The sequence below is a fragment of the Passer domesticus genome, chromosome 29 (genome assembly GCF_036417665.1).
Source record: "Passer domesticus isolate bPasDom1 chromosome 29, bPasDom1.hap1, whole genome shotgun sequence".
NCBI lineage: Eukaryota > Metazoa > Chordata > Aves > Passeriformes > Passeridae > Passer > Passer domesticus.
Genome location: NC_087502.1, coordinates 2,538,475 through 2,553,625, shown reverse-complemented (window position 1 = coordinate 2,553,625; position 15,151 = coordinate 2,538,475).

Sequence of the window (15,151 nt, the reverse complement as noted above, 5' to 3'; positions counted from 1 at the left end):
GAACTCTTGCCCCATGCACTTCTCCAGTGTTTCTTGCAGAGAAGCTTTGGGAAGTACTTAGGAAAAGTGCCATGTGCATGTGTGGTTTATGGAGCTCACAGGACAGGGAAATGTCTTTGCAGTGGGCACTGCCTTTTATTCCAAGGTGTAGAAGGATTCTTGGCTGAACAGGGCCATGATATTCTCCTGTGGGAATGGGACAGCCCTGGGCTGCAGATTACAGAGTTACTCTGAAAACCATGTAGCATCCTCAAACAGGAACAAGATAGACCATGCACTGTCCTCAAACAGATACAACAATAAAGAATGAGCATTGTGCCAGGATGAAACCAAATGCGCCAAGCACGTCGTGGGAGCTGCTCATTTGGCACACCTTAGCTAAAGATGCTTATAGCGTGACAACCAATCAGTAATTAAGATGTATGTGTGAATATAGCTACTCTAACCAATGATCATTAAGCACTAGAGGCATGAGAATGTGTATGGAAAAGGATAAATATGCCAATGTTGCTTAATAAAGGAGGATGACACTTAGCCACATTTGTTGTGAGTGTCGTTACTCAGCGGACTCTCCGTGGGACCCTCACCACCAAGGAATTGTCTTTGCTGTGGGTACTGGCTGTTATTCCAACACCTGTGTCATTTGTTCTACTGGAATCCTTGTGAGAAAGGTTGTTCTTTGCCATTGAGATTTTTAGTTGACATTTTTGATCTCAAACAGCCCAAAGTTTTCCATCTCTCAGGTTTCTGATGCTGGTTTTTCCTTTCCAGTCTGTTGTTGGCCAAGGAAGATGCTGCTTAGATTCTGCAGGCCCCCATACATGAGTACTTTTATAGGTAAAAATTAAATCCAGCCAATTTAATAAAAATAAAATATAAATTTATTCACAACTGATATACAGTCACGACAGCCAACAATCAAGGACAGCACCGACCCCGGGATGGAAGCTGGGTGAACACAGATCCGCCTTCTATTGCACCCAATCCCCCCTGTTCACCAATGCCGCTTGGCAGAATCCGTTCTTATACTCTTTTTCTAGCCCGTGGCAGAGTCCCTTTGTCTTTCCTCAGGGTTCTTCATATTCATGACGCCTCTATTCTCCGTCCTGTGCTGGACAAAACCTTGTCCGGGAACTGATGTGTATCCACTCTTCGGTTACCGGAATCCCGTGTGCAGATGTATGTCCTTGATGGTCCCCTCTGTCTAAGATGAACATCTCCATGGGCCATCATCGCTGGGCCTCCTCCTGTTCACACCAGTGAGAACGACAATCTCCTGTGCCAGCGAGGTTCACTTCCTATGTTAATGACACTCCTCCTACCCGACTGCCAGCTGCGGTTTCCTCACCCTGTGAAGCAATCCCCTCTTCCCTTGCTACTGTGATTTCAAGGTTTGATATTTTATTCTTATATATATACATATATTCTATCAGTACAAATTACCATAATATACATAACAGGTACCAAGCTGAAAGTTCTCCAGTGCTCCACAGCAGCCCAGTTATTCACAGGAGGGCCAAGAGCAGCTCCAGAAGCTCCAAGGAATTCTAACAGATGAATTTCTGTCCCTCAGGAAGGCAGGGCTGGGTCTGAAGTACAGGGTCTGACCCTGCACCCACCTTTGCATAAGAGCAGCTGTCCCACTCTTTATGAAAGACACATAACATGTGCCACTCTTAATTCAGCACTGGCTTAGTCAGTCTTATAAATCTCTTTAAAAAAAAAAAACAAAAACAGACTGGTCAAAATTATTTATATTTTTGTTGGTTGGGTTGTTTTTGGCTTTTTTTTTTTTCTTGGTTCTTTGCATGGTGCTCAGAGATCATGAAGTAAAAGAGATTTTCTGTTCAACTTGCCTGGCAGTATGCAGGGGGCAAGGAAAGGAGATCAGTGTTTCACCAGCTGGTTAAGGAGCTCTAGAAGCAATTGTGCTGTCCCTAATTGGGGGTGGGGGCACTGCTAACTGCCTGGATTGTCCCGACCCGTGTTCCCCTCCTTACCAAAGTTCTGTGTAGATCCAGAGCCTTGTACCTCGGCCTGATGGTGCAAAAATCCTCCCAACATCCCTCAGATTGCAAAAATAAAGGCTTTGTGCTCATTAAGGTGAAAAACTGTATGGGTGGCCTGCAGCTAATGTTCTTTTGTTGCCTGGACCCCAGTCAGTGCTGACATCTACATGACTGACCAGCCCCAAGCTGCTCTTAAGACCGTTTTAATCAAAGGCACTGAAGCTCTGTTGAGTGCAAATTCTCCAGGAAAACAAGCACAGGAACTTGGATAATGTTGGTGGTAAAAGCATATTACAGAATGGTACCAATTCCAGCCTTTATTTTGCCTTCTTTTGCTGCCATGCATTAAACTGTCAGACTCATCAATGAACTGGGTTCTTCCAGGATGGGGTGTGCAAGGATGATCCCTCAGCTCGTGTGTGGACCTGGTGTGCACCAGGCCAGAGAGGTGACTGTCATCCATAGCCAGCCCCTGTCTGCCAAGAGAACAGGGAGCTGCAGCTCTGAGGAACTCAGGGGTGAGGCAGCAAACAGCCCAAATGCCTAGTTTATATCAGTTACTGGTACGGAGGATTTACTGCTGAGAGATTTTTATTTTCCTGCCCAGAGCTGGAAAAAAAGAACCCTGGCAGTTTCCTTTAGCTGTGAAGAGACTCTCTTCAACAGGTTCCAGCTCTGCTGCTTGTTTCAATTAAAAGCAGAGCCAAACTCTTCTGTTGGTCACATCAAACCAACATAAGTTTCAGGAGTCTGTGAAAGACATAAGAGTGTCAACATTATTTCATTTTATAATACTTAGAGTCTTCTAATTCAGCCATGGGATAATTAGGCCATCACTCACTATATCAATTAACTGGAAAAAGCCCTGGAAGTTTATTTACAACTAAGTTTTAAAAACTAATTAACAAGTTTCATAAAGAAAACCATGTATTAAGAATACAGTAATTGAAACATCTCAAAGCTCTTTGATAATGGAGCCCTGAATCCCAGTCATGTGCAGTGCAGCCTCAGCTCTCCCTTTGAGGCCAGAGAACTGCCAAGGCTCAGGGCTGGGATGAGCCTTCGCCCAAAAGCGGCTCCAAGACTGATTGGGAATCAATCCAGAGTAGGGCTCACACAAAGAGCAAAGTCTCAAGGCCAAAGCCAAACCTTCATCACGTTGGATTTGTTTTAACACTGATCTGGAGCAAATTTGCTTCCCCTGCAATACCACTGTTACCATGAATCTTTACATGAGCTACTAAATAAGCACTGTCCTGTCCTGTCCTGAGCCTTGCTGCCCAAATACTGTGGAGAACTTGCACTCTGCCCTGTGCCCCTGGGGCTGCTCTTGGCCAGGCAGCCTCAGTGGGAGCTGATGTTAAGGGAAAGGGCACATGAGTGAGCTCTTGCCACATGGACACAGATTATTTAGTCAGGAAACGCACATAGAGAACTTGCCCTCAGAATGCTGTAGAATATTCAAACTGTCATTCACCACCTTTCCAATATAAGCAATGTCACAATCCCAATGTAGAAGGAAGCACAGATCAGAACCCATTTCCATGGTGTGCTGGGATACCCCTCTGCTTTTGGGAACTGGGCACTGCAAGGGGGTTGGGTAAGGCCATGGGAGCCAGATGTCAGTGGACAAGGCCAAAGCTGCACAGGGGCCTGGGGAGCTCTGGGTAAGATCTGGTCACTCTCCACCCTCTTTGCAGACCCTGTGCAACATCCCTGGATGGGTGGCTGGAGCAGCCCCAGGCCCGTGGGGGCTCTCTCTCCTAGAGAGGAAACCCTCCCCAAAGCCCTGGGCAAAACCATCCCCAGCACTTCCCGGGGAGCAGGGAGCACTGTGGGTGGCCAGAGTAGCTTCCCCAGGCAGGTGCTGTCGGGGTGCCTGCAGCACCAAAAGCGTCTCCGCTTCGGGCAGCCTTGACAACTCCCCCAGCCCAGCAGACACCTGAGCCTGGATGGAGTAATGACAGCCTCACCAGACAGACGAGGGCACTCTTGGCTTGGCAGATCCAGCAGGGTTTGTTTAGGGAAGATCCAGGGGTCCAGGTGGGGTGAGGGTGAGGAGAATGAACAGGAGCACAACCTCTGCTGAAGAGAACCAGGGGCCAAGAGCAACCAGCAGGGGATGGGCCAGGGTATATCACTGGGGGAAGGTAGGAGGGGTCAGGGTACAAATCATGCAATGGGGAAGGGAGTCAGGGGAGGAGTTGAAATGGGGTGACTGGGGTCCACCAATGAGGGAGCAGAGTGGGGGTGGTTTCCCAGGGAAAGCCAGTGGGGGAAGAGGGGGCACAGAACTCTCTAGAACAGGGGGATGAACAGCAGTTGAGTGACAACAGCACATTAACAACCAGAGACTCCTGGGGATTTGTGCCAGCCTCTAACTAAACAGCACTGTCCTCCCAGGGCATTCCAGCCCCATCATTCCCATGACTATCTCCCACATATTCCCCCTTTTTATTTATTAAATAAACATTTCCTAAAGTTTTGTCTCTGGTTTTCTTAAAACACTTCAGTGCTGTTGAGAGTACAGCAACGATGAGAAAGACCCACTGTAAACCCTTAAGAATGGGGGCCACTCTCCCAGGAACGCCCCATTGCATAAGTGTTTTGTCCATCATGTCCACAACCTTCTTATCAGTAAGAAGAGTCTTCATTTGGTCTTGCATTTGCTTGATGTTGGCTCGGATCGACGTGCTTCTTGAAGAAAGGTTAAAACCACAAAGTCCTTCAAAATCCTCACAACCATGGCCATGGGCGAGCAGCAGGAAGTCGATTGCCGCTCTGTTCTGGAGGGTGGCATGTCTGGTGGTTTCTTTGTCCACCAAGAGGTCTGATAGGGTGGCAGATGTAGCGTTGGTCGGCTTACTGAGCCAGCACTCCAGGTGAGAAAGCTCACCAAGGGCTTTGGCGGCTGCAACCCATGGCAAAAATATGGACACAGCTACCCCTCTTTGTCTTGCCCCTGTTATAAATTTGGTCACCACAATTTTGGTTGAATTGAGAGTTTGATCGTTTTTGGTGTGTCAATTGAGTTTCTCACTTCCAATATTTAATTTGAGTAGTGTTGGGGTAAGGGTGGTAAGGTGATCAAGGCTGCAGGGGCCCCCTTTGATCTTCGAGGGGATCCCTGTGGCTGCAGATGAGAAACACTGCCCTGGGGAGCACTCTGGGAAATGGAGAGGACTTAGACAATGTTTCAAGAGTATAATTGCACCACTCAACAACGTTGTATCTTTTACCATTTGGAGATACATCTTTTCTCACAATCATCTGTGGCTTAGTTATTTCCGGACAATTTTGTTTGGGTGGTTCACAGAAAAATTTACACAGTAAGTCGCTTTTGAGGAGCCCAGTAGGTCTAGTTGCTGGGGCTCTTGTGGTGCATGTAGTAGAGTCTTCATCCAATCATCCCATGTGTACACTGGGGTGGGTTTCTTACCTGTATATGGGTACTCGTTTGGTGACAGGGGGATTCCCTCCAGACATGTAGACAGCAGGTCTTCTACGCTTCCCATGGCCATGCAAAAATTATCTTGTTTGAGAGATTTCACTAGTGTGATCTATACATTTTCTTTCGGTTGTGGCACGACCCATCCAACCGATGTTTGGATGCACAGGAGGGCAGTGATGGTGGTGGCCGCTCTTAAGATGTTTTGGGGTGTCCTGGGAGTGGGCATCTGCTTCTCAAATGAATCAGGTATAGACTGTTTGAGCACTGATAGAAACAGGAATAGTAAAGTTAGTTGTCATGGTTATTTTCTTTGTTTTGTCCCCACTATATATTAGATCTTTGGTTTTCCTTTCTGTCTTATCCTATATTTAAATTAATAGGTTAAAGACATAGGTAAGGTTGGTTATGGGGGTAATGGGTAGGGGTTACGGGAGAGATCGAGGGAAGTGGTATGAGGGAAATGCTACTGGGATTTCAGGAGAGGGTATAAAGGAACCTGTAGAGTCATTTAACATTGGAAAATATTTCCAATATAACAAAATATTAGAGCTTCAGCAATGATATTTGGCTGGACAGGCTTCTTTCTTCGGCGTCGCCAGGCAACAGCATTCTCGGAACTGTTCTGCGGTGGGGGCATGTTGAGGTAGTCTGATGTAGTATTATCATCTGCTGCGGTGTCCAGGGAGGGTTTGATGAATTTCCCTGGGATGCATCGTGGGCCCTGCTCTGTGGAAACACACCCGTACCCTCTTCCCCAGGTTATCAGGGGGTACAGACCTTTAATACATTTCAAGTCTGGGTCTTTTATTAAAACAGGAGGTCTCTCCTTTAAATGTGCATAGGTGTTGGAAATGCCTGAGAATGGGCGGATTTGGCTCTCTTAGAGAACAGTTTGTAAAGTAAATGACATAAAGTGCTTTGCAAAGTCTCTCTGTTGGAAACATGGTTAGCTCAGCATTGTGCTGTTGCTCAAGCATTCTTTTTATTTCTTTGTGCACTCTCTCAACTACTGACTGGCCAGTGGGGTTACAAGGGATGCCAGTACAGTGGCTGATGCCCCACAATTGTGTGAATTCCTTAAACTGATTTGTGCTGAACCCAGGGCCGTTATCTGTTTTTATAGCTTTTGGGACGCCTAGGTTGGCAAATGCCATATAGAAAGGCTTTATGATATCTTTTGTTTTTTCTCCTGTGTGGGTGGATGCGAACACAACTCCAGAGAATGTGTCTACTGAGATGTGTATGTATTTGAGGAGTCCAAATGGGGTGTCGTGTGTCCCATCAGTTTGCCACAATTCCAGAGCTCCCAAGCCTCTTGGGGGTCTGATGCTACAGATGGAAGGGCTAGGGACTGGCAATTGGGGCAGGTGGAGACAATTGCTTTGGCTTGGTCTCTGGAGGTCTTCAATTGATGCACTAAAGCGGGAGCATTCTGATGGAAAAATGTGTGACTTAGATGAGCCTGTTGAAAGACTTGTGGTACAGCTGGGGAAATGTGAGTGGCATTCACCGCCATCACTAACAAGTCTGCCTTCCCGTTGCCCTCAGTGATGTATCCTGGCAGCTCTGTGTGGTACAGGACGTGATAAGGTTGCTCTCTGTGGGAGATGAGCCAAATTAATTCAGAGAGCAAGCTATATAATTTTTTATTCTGTACTTCTTTGAGCAGGGCATGCTCTGCTCGCTCTGCTATCCCGGCAACATACGTCAAATCTGTGACCAAATTAAAGGGTTGTTGAAATTTTCGGAATGCTCTCACAACTGCAGCGAGTTCTGCAATCTGGCGGGAACCTTCAACAACCTGGACATCAGAGTCCCACTTCTGAGTGTCCAGGTCCCTCCAGGTGAACACTGACTTGTGGGATTTGCCTGAACCATCAGTGAACACTGTGACAGCTTCTTGATTGGGGTTTTGCTTTTGTATGATTTTGGAGCCAAATGTAGTGAATCTCTAAAAAGCCTATGTTTAGGTTAATGAATTTAAGTTTGTCCGGGATAGCTGTCTAATGGAATTTCGAGATGTTCATTTGTTTGTAATAGAGAATCCAATTGTTCAAGGGAATAAGGAAGATAAATGCACGCCGGATCACAAGCTGCAAGAGTCCAGAGACCATGTCGGCCTTTGATAATAAGTTTGGCTATGAGTTCCTGTGGAGTGGTGACTGTCTTGTGTGTTTGGTGCGGCAGAAAAAGCCACTCGAAAATAATGAGTGGGTCTTTGGAAAAGGCATCCCACTGAAAAAGCAATGCATGGAAGTTCGGCACTTACAAAAAATACCAAGATTGAGGGGAAGGGACCGGTCGATCCGATGTGCCTGGCAGTGCTTGATGGCATCAGCAACTTTCTCCAAGGCCTCATGGACTTCCGGTGTGATCGAGCGTGGGGAAGCCAGGTCGCCATCTCCCTGCAGAAAGTCGATGAGCGGTGCCAGCTCCTTTGTGGTGAAGACCAGGAAAGGTCGGATCCACGTGATGATACTGCACAGCTGTTGCCTATCTCTTAAGGTCTTAGGATGTTCGTTGATGGACAAGCTTTGGGGCGTGATGGTCCTTCCCGTGATTAAAAACCCGAGGTACTTCCATGGGCTCGATAGCTGAATTTTGTCCTCAGCTATCTGAAATCCTGTTTTCGATTGCTGCCACAGTGTTGGATAGTGCTGAGTCTAAGTTTAGTACGTTGTCCATGTAGTGTAAGATTATAGCTTCTAGGAGCATCTTGCACACAGGAGACAACACTTGTGTGACAAAAGTTTGGTAGAGCACGGGGGAATTTTTCATTCCCTGGGGCAAAGTGACCCAGTGATATCTTTTGAAGCGTTCTCCATGGCTGACAGATGGAACAGAGAATGCAAACCTGGGAACATCTCCGGGGTACAGCGGGATGTTCAAAAAGCAATCCTTGATATCAAGGATCGTGAGCTGCAAATCCCGGGGAAGCATGGAGGGAGAAGGGAGGCCAGGTTGTAGGGGGCCCATAGCCTTGACAACCTCATTGACCTTACGTAGGTCTTGGAGCAAGCACCACTTGTCTTTGCCAGGATTATAGTAACAAAGACAGGGGTGATCCAGGGACTGGTGGATGGTACAAGGTGCCCCAGGCACCATTGCTCCTCAACTAATTCATGGAGCACGGTCAATTTTTCTTCTGGGAGGGGCCACTGATCCGCCCACACTGGTGTGTTGGTCTTCCAATTGAGAGGTGAGGCTGTGCACTCTGCAGTGGCCCATACTAAAAATCCCACTTGGGGTCAGGGATATTGAGGCAGGCTCCCCACTGGGACAAAACATCCCTTCCAAGTAATCTGATGTTAGAAGAAACAACAAATGGCCAAGTGGTGACAATCTGCCCCTCAGACCCTTCCACGCTTACCTGATGCTTGCTTCGCAAGGAATTGACAGCTTCCCTGATGCCAGAAATTGTGCCACAAGGGGACATGAACTCCCAGTCGCGAAGCCACTCTGCCCTGTGAAGAATGGTAATATCTGTACCGGTGTCTGCCATCACGTCCAGTTCGACGAATCACCCTTTTTGGGATATGACAGAGGAGATAGGTGGTCTTTGCCTACTGAAATTCTTAGAGTAATAAACATGGACATCCTTGTCATCATTTGGATAGTCTTGTCCGGATAAAATATACATTTGAGCAAAGGGGGACCCTTTGCACAGGGTATAGGGTGGGTTATAACACATTACAGAACCAGTGATTTCATTTCCAGGATCGATGGTCACCACCTCGGGGAGGACGGTAAGTTTGTGCGGTGTAATGCGAGAGTCTCCGAGGAGGAACACGGTGGTGCTGTGGTCATGGTAAGGGGGACCCAGGTACCCTGCAGAGACCTTACCAGATCCTCATCGACGAAAAACAGGTGGATGCAGCTGTATAAAATCCTACCAGTGTCTTGGTTTACGTTGCGGGTTCTCCTGAAGGGCCTGAGTCCTTCTTCATGGCTCCGATCCTGGGAAATGAGCTGTCTGGGAACTGGGTCTCCTGGATGGTCGGGAGACTTTGGTGATACGGCCTGCCATTTGGTGTCTCCGCGTGGAGCTGCCATGCGCTCTGCCACCCGTTTCCCGGATGGTGTGGGGATTGGTGGTTTCCAGGCATTCTTGGCAAAGGCACAGAGGGTGAATTAAAATGTCCGGGGGGCAAATGAGGACGGTACTTTGGAAATGGCCTAATTGGCCACAGTTAAAACACCTGACATTGTTTATGTTCACCACTGTCTCCCCGACTCCCTTACTGACAGCCAAGGCCCAGGTGTTTTCTAGAGAGGAGGCCTTGGTGCATGCATTGACCATCTGTGGTATGGTTGGCTTGGGCTCCTGGGGGAGAGCTCTGAGGATATTTTTTGTTTCCACGTTGGCGTTGGACATTGCCATTTTCCTCAAGAGCTCATCCCTGGCATCAACATTGTCTATCTGGCGTTCAATGGCCTCTCGGACGTGGTCGACAAATTTAACAAATATCTCTTCAATCCCTTGATGGATCAAAGAAAAGTTTTAGAGGGGGGTAGTTCCATCAGGTATTTTTAAAAGACCACTTTTTGCAGCAGTTTTGATGTCATCTAAGACAGCAGCAGGTAACATGACCTGGTCTTCCAAACTAGAGAACTCCCCCTCCCCCGCCAAAGCTTCAAGGCCTTCTTCCCCTTCTCCCAGCACAGCACCTAAATCACATTTGGAAAGAATGGGCTTCAACAGCTTTTTCCATTGCATTTCCCATAGTAAAAATTCAGTGGGAGAGAGCAATGCGGTAGTAACATATTGTAAGTCATGGGGAATTAAGGTGTGTCCGGTAAAAGTTAGATCTAGAACATTTTTAAAATATGGTGAATTGCAGCCATAGTCCGTGGCCGTCTTTTTCAACTCCTTCAGCTCGGTGTAGGGAATGTGCTCCCATCACGGTTCCGTCCCTTGGTTCATAATGACTGGCGCCGCAAAGCAATCAAGGTCCCGCACCAAACCCAAATCACCCTCCCGTAAGGCTTTTTCCCTGATGGCGCATGTCCACCTTCCTCCCAGCCTGATGGTGCTGCTAGGGATGTCAGCGTTCCCATCGTCCTCGGAGGATGAGATCAGGCAAGCTGGGGCGCGGAGTCTCCGACTGGCCGGCGGGACCTGGTGACTTGGGTCCCGGCAGGCCAAAATGGCCTGCTTCCGGCCAGGCCTGCTTCCGGTTCCGTTGGCATGGGAACCAGGAGAGGCAGGAGAGGGAGGGGCGTGGCCTGGTGGTAGACCTGACCCGCCCACTGGGGCATGGCCTTCTTGGAGGCCAGAACCACCCACAGGAGGCCCACCCAGGGGTGTGGTCAAAGGGACGGAGGGGTGGGCCCCGACAATGACACCATCGATGCAACCGCGCACGAAGGGGAGGGACCCGACTTGGGGAATGCGAGGGGGTGAAGGAGGAGAGACGCCATTTCATTCAGTGTTATAAGTAAAAATTGTTTTAAATTAGATTAGGGTTCAATTCTATTGTATTAATTGTGTCACGTTAAGAGTTAGAATGGTTAGAATGTTCTGGAGGAAGGGTCCAGGCTTTGGTGGAGGGGCAGTCTGGCGGGCAGAGCAAGGATGACGAAGATTGGACGGAAGATCTGACCAATCATTCGACGCCCTGCAGAAATGATTGGTCCAGAATGAACGGCATTAAAGACCAAAGAGAAGGCTGTAAACAGCCTTCAGCGTGAGGATCCAAAATCCACCAATCCTGGACTGGAATGGGGCTATAAAAGGGGAAGTTCGATTTAGCTTGGTTCTTTTTGGAAACTTGTTTTCTGGGGAGAACCCAGTACGTTTGAGAACAACATACTCTTTTGTTTTTTTGAGTCGCTGCGTGAGTGCTTGGGCCTACCCTGGGCACTCTGTTCCTTGTAGCTATTTAAATAAACGAGAACCTCTTTCTCCTGAGAAAGTTTGGCCTCGTTCATATTCATAACAACTTTGGGGTCTCGTCCGGGCTAGGCCACACCCCAAAACGTTCCAGTGTAGCCCAGGACCTGGGAGACGCGTCCAGCCACCTTTTTGGCTACCAGAGACTGGACTACATCGGACCACGGAAGGGATTGCGCCTATACCCGAGGCTGCAGGGAGCACAGCGACTCAAAAGGTGAGAGCCCTCCGAGAGGGAGCGGGGCTCACCTTGCCTCTGAGTTACGTGAGTGGGGTTTAAGGTGATAGGGGGTGGGAAGTGCGTGTGTGTGACTGAGATGGGGGCTGTGAGTACAGACCCCCAAAGTGAGTGCAGACCTCCCAGTACCATAGTTCCGGACTCCTGTGAGGGGGGCTGACCGGGAACGGAGGGAAGCAAGTGTTGTTGTAGAGTGTGTGTACCCCTATGGACCCCCGGGAGTAGGGGAGACGGGGAGTGCCTACCTATAGCCGCCCTTACCCACTCAGGCTCCCGTTCCTCCGGTGATTGGAGGTTCCTAGGGGTGGTTTGAGCCATTGGCCTGAGTTGTACCCCTCGAACGAGGATCCCATTGGGGGACCATAGAAGGGGACACACTCGGTACCCCAAGCTAGGATCCCATTGGTGGGGGGTTGTAGGGGTATCCAAGGAGGGTTAGTGGGGGCGGACTTGCCCAGTGAGGAGTAGAGCTCCGACCACTAGCTCAAACCAGCTGGAGGGCTGTTCCTCAGGAATAGACCGGGGGAATCTAGTCTCTGAGGAACTAGGACCTTGGGGGTGGGAGAAAATGCTCCTATACGGAGACCACCTAACAAAGTGGCCACTGTGTAGGGGAGTGCCCCTTTTTGAGGCCAGGGAAGGGGACGGTGCCCAAGCCAAGGGGAGTAGGGCCCCCTCGAACTAGGACCCCAGTAGAAGGGGGTCATAGAGGGGAAGTAGGCCATTCATTATTTAGTTTTCTAATTACCATTTTGCCATTTTCTCCCTAGTATTTTTAACTATTTTTTAAAAATTATTGATATTATCATTTTTCTATTTTAACCTCCACCCTTAAATCACCCCATTAAAGTCACCATATTGATTTAATTTCTTTAATTCGCTATCTTTATATTTACTCTATTTCTTTAAGTAACCATCTTTATTTTAGTTTCCTATTTCTTTAAGTCACTATCTTATTCTATTTTCCACATGAAATTCACTGCCATATTTATTTCGTTCCTTTAAGTTGCTATCTTTATTCTGTTTCCCACGTTAAAAAGTGCCATATTTATTTCCGACACCAAATATTTTCTTTAAATCATCATTTTTTAAATATCTACTTCCTTTTAATCGATACTTTAATAATTATCTAGGCAATTCCATTCCTGGAATTATTTAAATCAGTAAATAAATTAATTCAGCGGTATCTAAAGTCTGAAATATGGGGCAGCGTGTGGGAAGCTTTTCCCACTGGATTCCCAGAGGAGCAGCTCTCTTCTCCACTGGATTCCCAGAGGAAGCCCAGGCCCATCTACACTGCCACTGGACCTTCAGAGGAAAACTCCACCCTTCTACAGGATCACTGCTCCAGCAGAATCACATCTATCACTGCAGGAAGACTGCAGCCACCATTTAATGGGACTGCTGCCAACACCCTGACCAAAACGGTGTCAGGTCATATTCCGACTCTGTCAGTATTTTGTATTACTGCATTGTTTTTTTTTTTTTTTTTTTTTTTTTTTAAATTTTATTTTCTTCCCTAATAAAGAACTATTACTCCCATAACAGTCTTTATTAGGGAAGAACTCCTTATCTTTGGGAACTCCCATATCTTTATTAGGGAAGAATTCCCTGTCTTAGGGAAGAGCTCCCATATCTTTGCCTGAGAACCCCTTAATTTCAAAATTAAAACAATTTGGAGGGAGGGGGTTTACATTTGCCATTTCAGGGGAAGCTTCTGCCTTCCTTAGCAGACACCTGTCTTTTCAAACCAAGGCAGATTTCTATAACAAACCCCCCTCTTATTCTTTATAAATTATTTGGCTTGAGCAATATTTCTTGTCCACTTGTATGTTTTGGACAACGCTGGTAATTAGTCAAATAAAACGGGATTAAACAAGGAAGAAATATCAAACCATCTGTAGCACATAAAAGGAAGAAGCCTAATTTCTTCCACCTTTCTATCCCCAATACATTACCCCACTAGCTAGATTTTAACATTGGTTCCCAATTTTAGACCGGTATCTGGGTTATTTTTCTGATATCTTTTGCTATTTCCAGGATGACATCCCTGTTCTCATCTATATTCAACAATCTGATATATTATAAACTTTCCACAAGCTCCCACTTCTTTAGTCAATATCTAAAGCCAATCTATTTTGATAGACTATGGTTTTTGTTTGGCTTTGTTGACTTGGTATTAATTCTGATGCCTGAGCACTTCTGTTTGTTAATATCTCGAAAACTGCTTGGAGTCTTATCATAGAATTCAGCACATAAATTTGGGTTCATAATGAGTTAGATTGCTGTGCTGGTTTTACCTTTTTGTTTACTAATTGGTTTTTTTCCCGAATCTTGAACTACACCCCTAAGGGCAAATGGGAAACAAATCCATCTCTCTCCTTTTGGATATTCAATTCCCAGTCTATAAGCACTTTTTCCTAAGTTTCTTGCAATCCAATATTTTTTCCCGTTTTGCCTACAGGTACTTAATTTGGATGGGTTATAACAGTGCCTGTTGACATGGGGGTGTGCAATAAAAGAGGAACTTTGGTTTCTTTCTATGTAATGCTTTCGGTAGCATTTGTGATACAATCTTGCCATTATCCCGAAAGGGAAAAGACAAAAGATGAGTGACAGAAAAAGGAATAACAGAGGTCTGGTATGGCTTATACCCCCACCTCCCCTGCCTATGGGGTTGCAGCCTGTTGGAACCCTGGATGCTGAGAATTTTAGATTTTCTGTACAGACAGACTCTGACACCCTGGAGAGCACTGCATTTGACCTGAGGCCGTGGAAAAGGCTTCCAAAATTGATTGATAGCACTGGGGTCATGGGTGTGTAACTGGTTAGAGGTGTATAATATCACAGGGTGGAAAATGTAGAGTTTGGCTTCTAGAATATCTTAATAAATATGAAGCAAGATGGAGGTTTTAGAGTGGAGACAGGTTGTTCTTCTTTACCTTCTTCTTCCTTCTTCTCCATGCGTTTGGGTGGTCTTTTGTAATTAGACAGAAAAGTCCACACTGTGAGCTTTGAGGGATTAGTTATTGGGTTAAAAGGGAAAATAATTTAGGCGTCATTTCTTAATTGGATAGTTTAGCCTTAAAAGACCTTGTAACAAGAGATAGTGAGCCATTTTGTGCCTTGCTAATGAAAGACTGCAGAACTCACGGCTGTGAGGCTGTAACATTGATAAGAAATAATAAACACCTGGGTCTGAACGTGAACTATCGTCTCAAGTGCCTTCATTTCTGACCTCGATAGAGGTAGAAAAAGGAAGCTGAAAACCAGCAGCAAGCCATTGCAGGTGTATTTGATCTTCTCAGAGGCATGTACAGCGGCCAACCCCGTCTTGCCCTCTTTTTCCCTTGTCACTTCCTTTTTACTAATTTCCAGGCAAATAATTTTTGACATTCCTTAACTGTTTCCCACCGTTCCTCAGGTATCTCCCATTCAACAGGCACTAATAATTCCCATCTACAAAGCAAAGTTATTATTTCAGTTGTTTTGAGTTCTATTTGGATAGGGGGTAGATTTGGTGCTTGACATTTCATGCAATGAGAGTCCATTTTTTTGAA